Source organism: Callospermophilus lateralis, unplaced genomic scaffold (assembly GCF_048772815.1).
Source record: "Callospermophilus lateralis isolate mCalLat2 unplaced genomic scaffold, mCalLat2.hap1 Scaffold_72, whole genome shotgun sequence".
Lineage (NCBI taxonomy): Eukaryota > Metazoa > Chordata > Mammalia > Rodentia > Sciuridae > Callospermophilus > Callospermophilus lateralis.
Genome location: NW_027515276.1, coordinates 4,768,668 through 4,776,631, shown reverse-complemented (window position 1 = coordinate 4,776,631; position 7,964 = coordinate 4,768,668).

Below are 7,964 nucleotides of genomic sequence, written 5' to 3'. Positions count from 1 at the left end.
CAGTGTCCAAAATAATCTCCCTTGTCCCTCATTTGCCTAAATTCAGGGTGGCCAGGACACCCTTACGGTGAACCAGGAGTGATCAAATAGGCCTGCCATTAATACTGCTCCGCTTCTCCAATTTGAGTCCTACTGACTGTGGGTTTTTGATTCTTTATGTGAATTGGAGTCATGAGAAAACACAAGCACCTATGGGCTACCCTCTGCAGGACTTTGAGGAACTCATTTGACCCAAAGGATCCCTGTTCTCACTTGATGGAGGTCAGGAAACTTACAGAGGAAGGCGAGAGATTTCATTCACAAGGACTGCTCTTCTGGCCATTTTCGTTTTGGATGTACTCATGGAATCTTTCTTTAGGTACATCAGGTGCTGGGACTCTAAGCCTCAGCCTCACACAGGGCCAAGAGTATGAATAAGACACATCATTTTCAAAGCAATTAAACAAAGAGCCACAGAGGATGCCCACTCATTTCCATTTGAAAACTGCTTTTTTCAGGCTTCACAAATGGGTGCCCTGAGGCAAAGACCTTCCTGACATTCAGGGCAACAGAACAATAGGTAATCAGAAGGCCCAAAGCAGAGTTTCTCCACTGAGACTTTCCTGGTCCCAGTGATTTCTGAGTTTTCTGAGATGCTCGCCATTCCCTTCAGCTATCCAGTACAGGGCTATGTCACAGAGTTTGGAGGTGGTACATAACTTGGACACAAAACCATGAGCCTATTCTGGAGAGTAGCCAGAATTCAGGAAGAAAACAGGAACTTAGGAAGATAGCAGGTGTAGCCCATCGATAAGGCAAGCAGAGGTCCGTTCATGAATTGGGCAGGATGAATGCTGGGAAGCTTTCTACTAGACAGGACACATCCATTGATGCATTCTCTTTTCTAATGTCTACAACCCCGGACACAGTGGGATTCACAGATATAGAAACTCTTGCTTTGTCAAAGGACTTACTAGAAAAGGTTCACTAAATAAAAAAAAAAACCTGGCTTTCCTACCTATTCTCAGAACAAGGGAAAACCACAAACCTACACCCACACTCACAAAGGCACGTTCTTACCCCCAAGTAATTCTGAGACTATCTGGAGTGTCCTCTGACTGGTGGGCCATAGTATGTTCCCTCAAAATGACATGTCCTCTCTCAGATCTGTTCTCCTTAGCCAACTCTGTGAAGTTGTCAGGAGCCAGCAGTGAGCAACAACCTTTTTTTCCAGAAAAGGCCCTTCTTCAGAACTCTCTTGGCATTTTGCCATCCTCACATCAGTAGGTACCAAGAAAAACTGATTCTGTCCTTGGTAAATCCAAACAAGTGAGAACACTGGGACTGGGACTGGGACTGGCTCTGGGTGCCTGCCTTTCTGGATCCAAAGTTCAGAGAGTTCCATCAACAAGGAAGTGAGGTGAGGTCACTTCCTTCAGGAACTGAATGAGGTCACTACCTTGGCAACCTGTTTGTCCTAACAGTTGCTTCCAAGGGTCCCATGATATGCATGCTGCACCTAGTACCTGTGACAGTTTCACAAGTTAGAATGGTATATCAACCATAGGCACCAGGGAACAAGTCTTCACATAGGCCTCATTTGGTCCATCTTCTCTACATTAAGAGGAGAGAGGCTGATTCAGACTCAACCCTTCATCCTGTCCAGGTTTTTTTGCCATAGAAGATAAATTTTGCTCTCTCAGGTTCTTCATAGATGCCTGCATCATCTCCAGGTTCATTTCTGCATGGAACTTTGAGGTTCTCAGCATGTGAAAGATGCCATACATTCCTGTATTGTAAGACCAACTCTGTGCCTGCTCTTCTGTAAAGTTCGATTGAGGGAAGAGGGTATGGTTCGGATTAATAACATGTTTGATTTGTGTTAGGAATTACTCTGCTGGTTGAGTATTGGGAACCTGCGATATTTATAAAAATATAGAGGTCAAATATTGTAAGGGTCGGGTGCGCATAGGACAAAGAGACCACCAAGAGACTGTATCATGCAACAACAAAGGGTTTATTGTAGGCCCAGCATGTTGGGGCTCAGAGCTCACTTGAATAGAGCAGAGAGCTCCAAGAACAGCTTAAGCAGAGCTTATATACTTTCTTTGGAGAAGGCAGGGTTTAGAAGTTTATTGATGGGTCAGGGCGTGTGGGTGGTTTGCTTTCAACCGGGTGACTGAGTACATTCTGCAGTTTGACAGTTGGAGACAGCACATTCTGGGAACAAGATTAGCAAACCGTTCTCATGATTTCATCAGTGTTATGTTAAGCATACAGAAAAACAGAAAGTGACAAGTACCTATTTTATCAACCTTACATTCCCCACTTCTTCTTCTGGTTACTTTTAATCATAAAAGTGATCATAGAGGGGTCTCACATATTATGTCTGCTAGTGGGGTATATTGTTGTCTGATTACCATAAGTTTAACTTGTCCAATTTGAGCTTGGAGAAAGGAAACTACATAGTTGAGCCAAGAGGGTCCTACAGTTCCCAATAATATGAAGATTATTAATGGACCGGCCAGGGCTGATGAAAGCATAGTTAACCAGAGGGACTGTGTGAACCAAGACTTAAACCACCCTTTTTGGGCCTCTCTCTCTCGTTGACGCTCTTCAAGGTGTTTTCTTAATTTCCTCCTAGATTCTTTTACCACTCCAGTATGGTCGCCATAAAAACAACATTCTTCCCTCAAGGCAGCACAAATTCCACCTTCTCTCATGAAGAGGAGGTTTTAACCCTCGCCTGTTCTGTAAAACAACTTCAGAGAGAGAGGTTAAAGATTCCTGTAAAGCTGTGATGGAGGTTTCATTATCTTTAAGTTTTGGTTTATTACTGCTTCTAATTGGGTCATTTGTTGTTTCCCATGGACTAGGGCAGTGGTTCCTGTGCCCACTCCTGCAGCAACTCCTATTCCTAATAGGATGGCTAAAGTGAGAGATACAGGTCCCCAGTGGAACTGGTTTGTATGCCCTCCTATTTGATCTTTAAATGAAACTGCGTCTTCATAGAGCACTCTGGGAAACATCTGTACCATTACATAATTAATCACATCTATTGACCATTTCATGTAAACATAAACAATGTTTAAGTATATAGAATCTTTCTGTTGTAGGGACGGACAAGGCAAGGCACCTAAGATAGCACCAAAGACAGGGAAAAGTCTTATTTGCTTGCAAACGGATGTAGAGGGCATTGATTCTGTTGGAATCAATTAATCCCATGAACCCCAAGTTTAGGTAGTTTCAGAATTTGTACCCAACATGTAAGGGAAGGGGCTCAGAAGTTGACAGTCTGCAGAAGTTCACAAAAAGCAGTTTTTGTTTCTGTTATTTTTTCCTCGGTTCTGGGCAAGTTAACTTTTCAAGGACACCTGAAAGGGGGAGAGCTTTTTTTTTCTCTTTTTTTTTCCCTGCCAGTTGTTACCATGGAGCCTAGTTTGCAACTTCTTTATCTTAAAATTGTAGCCATCTCTGTGAAGCCCCTACTCAAGGCCAGAGGCCTTGTTCACATATTTTGTGAAAAAGTAATAAGGGTGTGACTAGCTCAGGAGTGCTGACTTTTTTAGCCAGTTGCCAAGTAGACCAGGGCAACACGAAAAGAGGAAGTTTATCTACAATGAACTCTTTTATAGGGACTCTTGGTGAAAATACTAAAGTCAGCCATGGTGAAGACTTCTGGAGAAGGTCATTTAAGACTTTTCTGTGGGCATGGTACAGAGGGGGAAGACGTGGAAGGCAAGGCTGAGAGCAGCTCTGTGGATCTGAGAATGAGGAAGGAGAGATGTAAAAGAATATTGGAAAAGGGGTTTGGGATTTTTCTAGCAACAAAAACGTGAGCAGTAGAACAGGTAGAGCAGAGGGGATGGCAGGAGTGAGTATCCCAAAAAGCCTGTGAGGGACTTTGAATTCTTAGTCACCTGTTTTAAGTGATGACAAAGCAACTTTAAAGGCCATTTTAATTACATCTTGGATAGGGGTCTGAGGGCTCTTCTCAGCTGGTTTGAGCTTTGGGTTATCTGGTAAGAGGACCTGGTGGGACCCATTGTGGGCACTGACAGGAGAAGAGAGGAGTGTGTGGGTGGAGGGGTACCACAGTACCTGCTACCTCAGCAAGGGGGTCCTTCAGTTTTGGTTGTCTAATTGGTAATATGGCCAATGCTGTGTATTGAATTTGATGAGGAGTTTGGGTTCTACCAGGCACTCCCTGTATGCTAACATCCCCATGACTAACAGAAGAAGTTGGCTTTTCACCCCACACAGCCGTGACTGTTTGTGGCTTTGATAGTCTGCTGGGCAAACATAGTTATCTAGGCTAGCCAACCTTCATCTGTCTCGCCTGTCCCTACATCCATAATGTTTGTTTCCATTATCTATGATACAGAAGGGATTTAATGGAATTTTAGTGGGATCTGCTTTATCAGGGATATCCCAATAGGAAAAACCTATATCCAGCTGACAAATGTCTGGTTGTTGAGATTGCCAACAGGTCTCTAAGGGGGCTGTATGCGAGATAGATTATTCAATGAGGATTTGTGATCAGCCATCACTGCTGAATGAGCTGATGAGGGTTAGGACTACTGGTGGGCAAGAGGAGAGTCTATAGCCTTATCCACATGTCGAATACGCAAGTTGAAAGGGTTACCAGTCATTTGCAGTTTCCAGCAAGAGTCTGGACAGGGCACAGGCTTGAGACTTGAGGCATGGATCCAGGAAGTGATTCGGTCTACTTTTACTGCTGTAGGTGTTATAAGTAGCACCTGGTATGTTCCTTTAAAGTGGGGTTCCAGTGATGACACCTGACGTTGTCTTATGTAGATGAAGTCTCTTACTCGATATCCATATGGAGTCCCCTCGTCCCCAGGTTGGTAGGCCATGGCCAGCTGTTTTAACAGGTATTGCTGAGTTCTTTCAAGAGCTTTAAGTCTGTAAAGCAAGAGGGTGTGGAAGGGATCATTAGGTCTTAGAGTTGGGGTTAGGTCCCTTACTGGAGGAGGGACACCATAGAGAATTTCACAGGTGGAGAGGTTACACAAAGAAACAGAGGGTGTATTTCTTGCATGAAACAGTGCATAAGGCAGGAGCATAGTCCAATCTTTTATGCTGGTCTCTAAGCTTAATTTTGTTAACGTCTCTTTAATGGTTCTATTGATTTTTTATACCTGTCCTGAGCTCTGGGGTCTATAAGCATAATGTAACTACCAAATAATCACCAGGGTACTGGTTAACCCATGACTTACCTGTGCCATGAACGCTGGTCCATTATCAGACCCTATTACCTTAGGCAGGCCATATCTTGGAAAAATATCTTTCAGGATCATCTTGACCACAATTTGCGTCATAATTTTTTGTTGTTGTTTTTGGGATGGCTTCAATCCATCCTGAAAATGTATCTACAAAGACTAGGAGATATTTAAGACCATACCTTGCTGGCTTAACTTCAGTAAAGACAACTTCCGAGAATTGTCTTGGTCCGGTTCCTTGAAGGTGCTTTCCTACAGGAAGCTTGGAAGGGTAAGCATTAACCAATTGATGGACCCGACAGGCTATTGATACCCATTCAGTTATTTCTTTTCGCTGTGAGTTGGTTAGTGGAAAACTCTGTTCTTGATCCTTCAGGAATGCCTGAAGTTTCTTTGAACCAAGTTGAGTGAGTTGATGTACATTTTCTACTGACATTGTTAGAGCTGTGACTATAGAAGTTTTTACTGAAGGATTCAGAAATACCACTTGGGGGCCTTCAGGGTTAAAAGTTATTTTGACCCAGAGCTTGGTGAGCACATCTCTACCCATCAATGGAGCCAGGCCTTCTGGGATTACTAGGAAGGATTGATGGATTTTTCCTTTCCTCAGGTGCATGGTCCTCTTAGTTGTCCAAGTCCAATATTTACTGCCATTAGCCCCTTGAACTAGGGACGTTTGATTTGTTAGAGAACCCAATGAGGACTGAAGGGCTGAGTATATTGCCCCTGTATCTAATTCAAAGTTTACTGGGGTCCCCTCCACTTCAAAAGATATCTACTTTCACTGTGAGTTGGTTAGTGGAGTTGGTTAGAATTCATCCACAATGAGTGCTCTTTTGGCCATTTTGGTTTTGGACGCACACAAGGGATCTTTCTCTAGATCCATCAGGTGCTGAGAATCTAAGCCAATGCCTCACACAGCGCTAAAATGCTGATTCAGACACATCCCTCTCCAAAGCAATTAATATAAGAGCCACAGGTGATGTCCACTCATTTTCATTTGAAAACTGTTTTCTTCAGGCTTCACAAAGGAATGGCCTCAGTCAAAGACCTTCCTGACCTTCAGAGCAATAGAACAATAGGAAAGCAAATGGCCCAAAGCAAGGTTTCTCCACTGAGACTTTCCTGGTCACACTGATATTTGAGTTTACTGAGATGCTCCCATTCCCTTCAGCTGTCCAGTACATGGCCATTTCACAGAGCTTGGAGGTGGTACATATCTTGGACACAAAACCATGAGCCTATTCTGGAGAGTGACAAGAATTCAGGAAGAAAACAGGAACTTAGGAAGATAGTAGGTGTTGCCCATCCATTAGTCAAGACACAGTCCATTCATCAATTGGGCAAAATGAATCCTGGGAAGCTTTCTCCTAGACAGGAAACATCTATTGATGCACTCTCTTTTATAATGTCTACAACCACGAACACAGGGGGATACACAGACATGAAAACACTGGCCTTGTCAAACGACTAACCAAAAACAGTTCACACCAAACCAAATAAATCGCGTTTCCTACCTATTCTCAGAACATGAGACAAAACCACAAACCCACATCCATAACCGGAAAGGCACCTTCTTCCCCCAAGTAGGTCTGTGACTCTCCGGAGTGTCCTCTGACTGGTGGGCCATACTATGTTCACTGGAAATAGCCTGTCCTATCTCACATGTATTCTCCTTGACCAACGCTGTGAAGTTGTCAGAAGCGAGTGGTGAGCCACTACTTGCTTCCTCAGGAAAGTCCCCTCTTCAGAGCTTTCCTGGCATTTGGCCATCCTCACATCAGTAGGTACCATGAAAGACTGACTCTGTCCTTGGAAAATCCAAACAAGTGAGAACACTGGGACTGGGACTGGGACTGGCTCTGGGTGCCTGCCTTGCTGGATCCCAAGTTCAGAGAGTTCCAAAACCAAGGAAGTGAGGTGAGGTCACTTCTTTCAGGAACTGAATGAAGTCACTGCATTGGCAACCACTTAGTCCTAACAGTTGCTTCCTATGGTCCCTTGAGATGGAGGCTGCCCCTACTTCCTGTGACACTTTCACAAGTTATAATGGTACATAAATCATAGACACCTGAAAAAAGCTCTCCACACAGGCCTGGTTTGGTCCATCTTCTCTACATTAAGAAGAGAGAGGCTGATTCAGACACAAACATTTATCCTTACCAGGTTGTTTGCCATGGAAAAAGAATTTTGCTCTCTCAAGTCCTTCATAGCTGGATACATCTTCTCCAGAGATTATTTCTGCATGAACCATTGAGGTTCTCAGTAGGTGGAAGATCCCCTACATTCCCGGATTGTAAGACCAACAATGTCCCTGCTCTTCTGCAAAGTTACATTGAGAGAACAGTGTATGGTTAGTGTTAATAACAGGTTCGATTTGGGTTAGGAATCATTCTGCTGGATGAATTATGGTATTGGGAACCTGTGATATTTACAAGAATATATAGGTGAAATAAAAGTATGAAAACAGAAATCTAGGTAAGATTTGAATCCCAGAAGGGAATTGGGCCCTTGATTGGGATAGTTAGTTTTGAATTATGTTCTGCACACATACCTCAGATAAATCGATATGAAATGTCATAGGACCTTGTACCTTGGATGATTGAATGCCTAAGAGAACATCCAGTGAAAAAGGGACAGTAGTTAGGATTAGGAAGATAGTCGGTAGGTATGATAAAAAGAGTGAGTATAGGATTTGGACCAAATTTTTATAGCAATAGGGTTTCGGTTAGAGAGTGAATG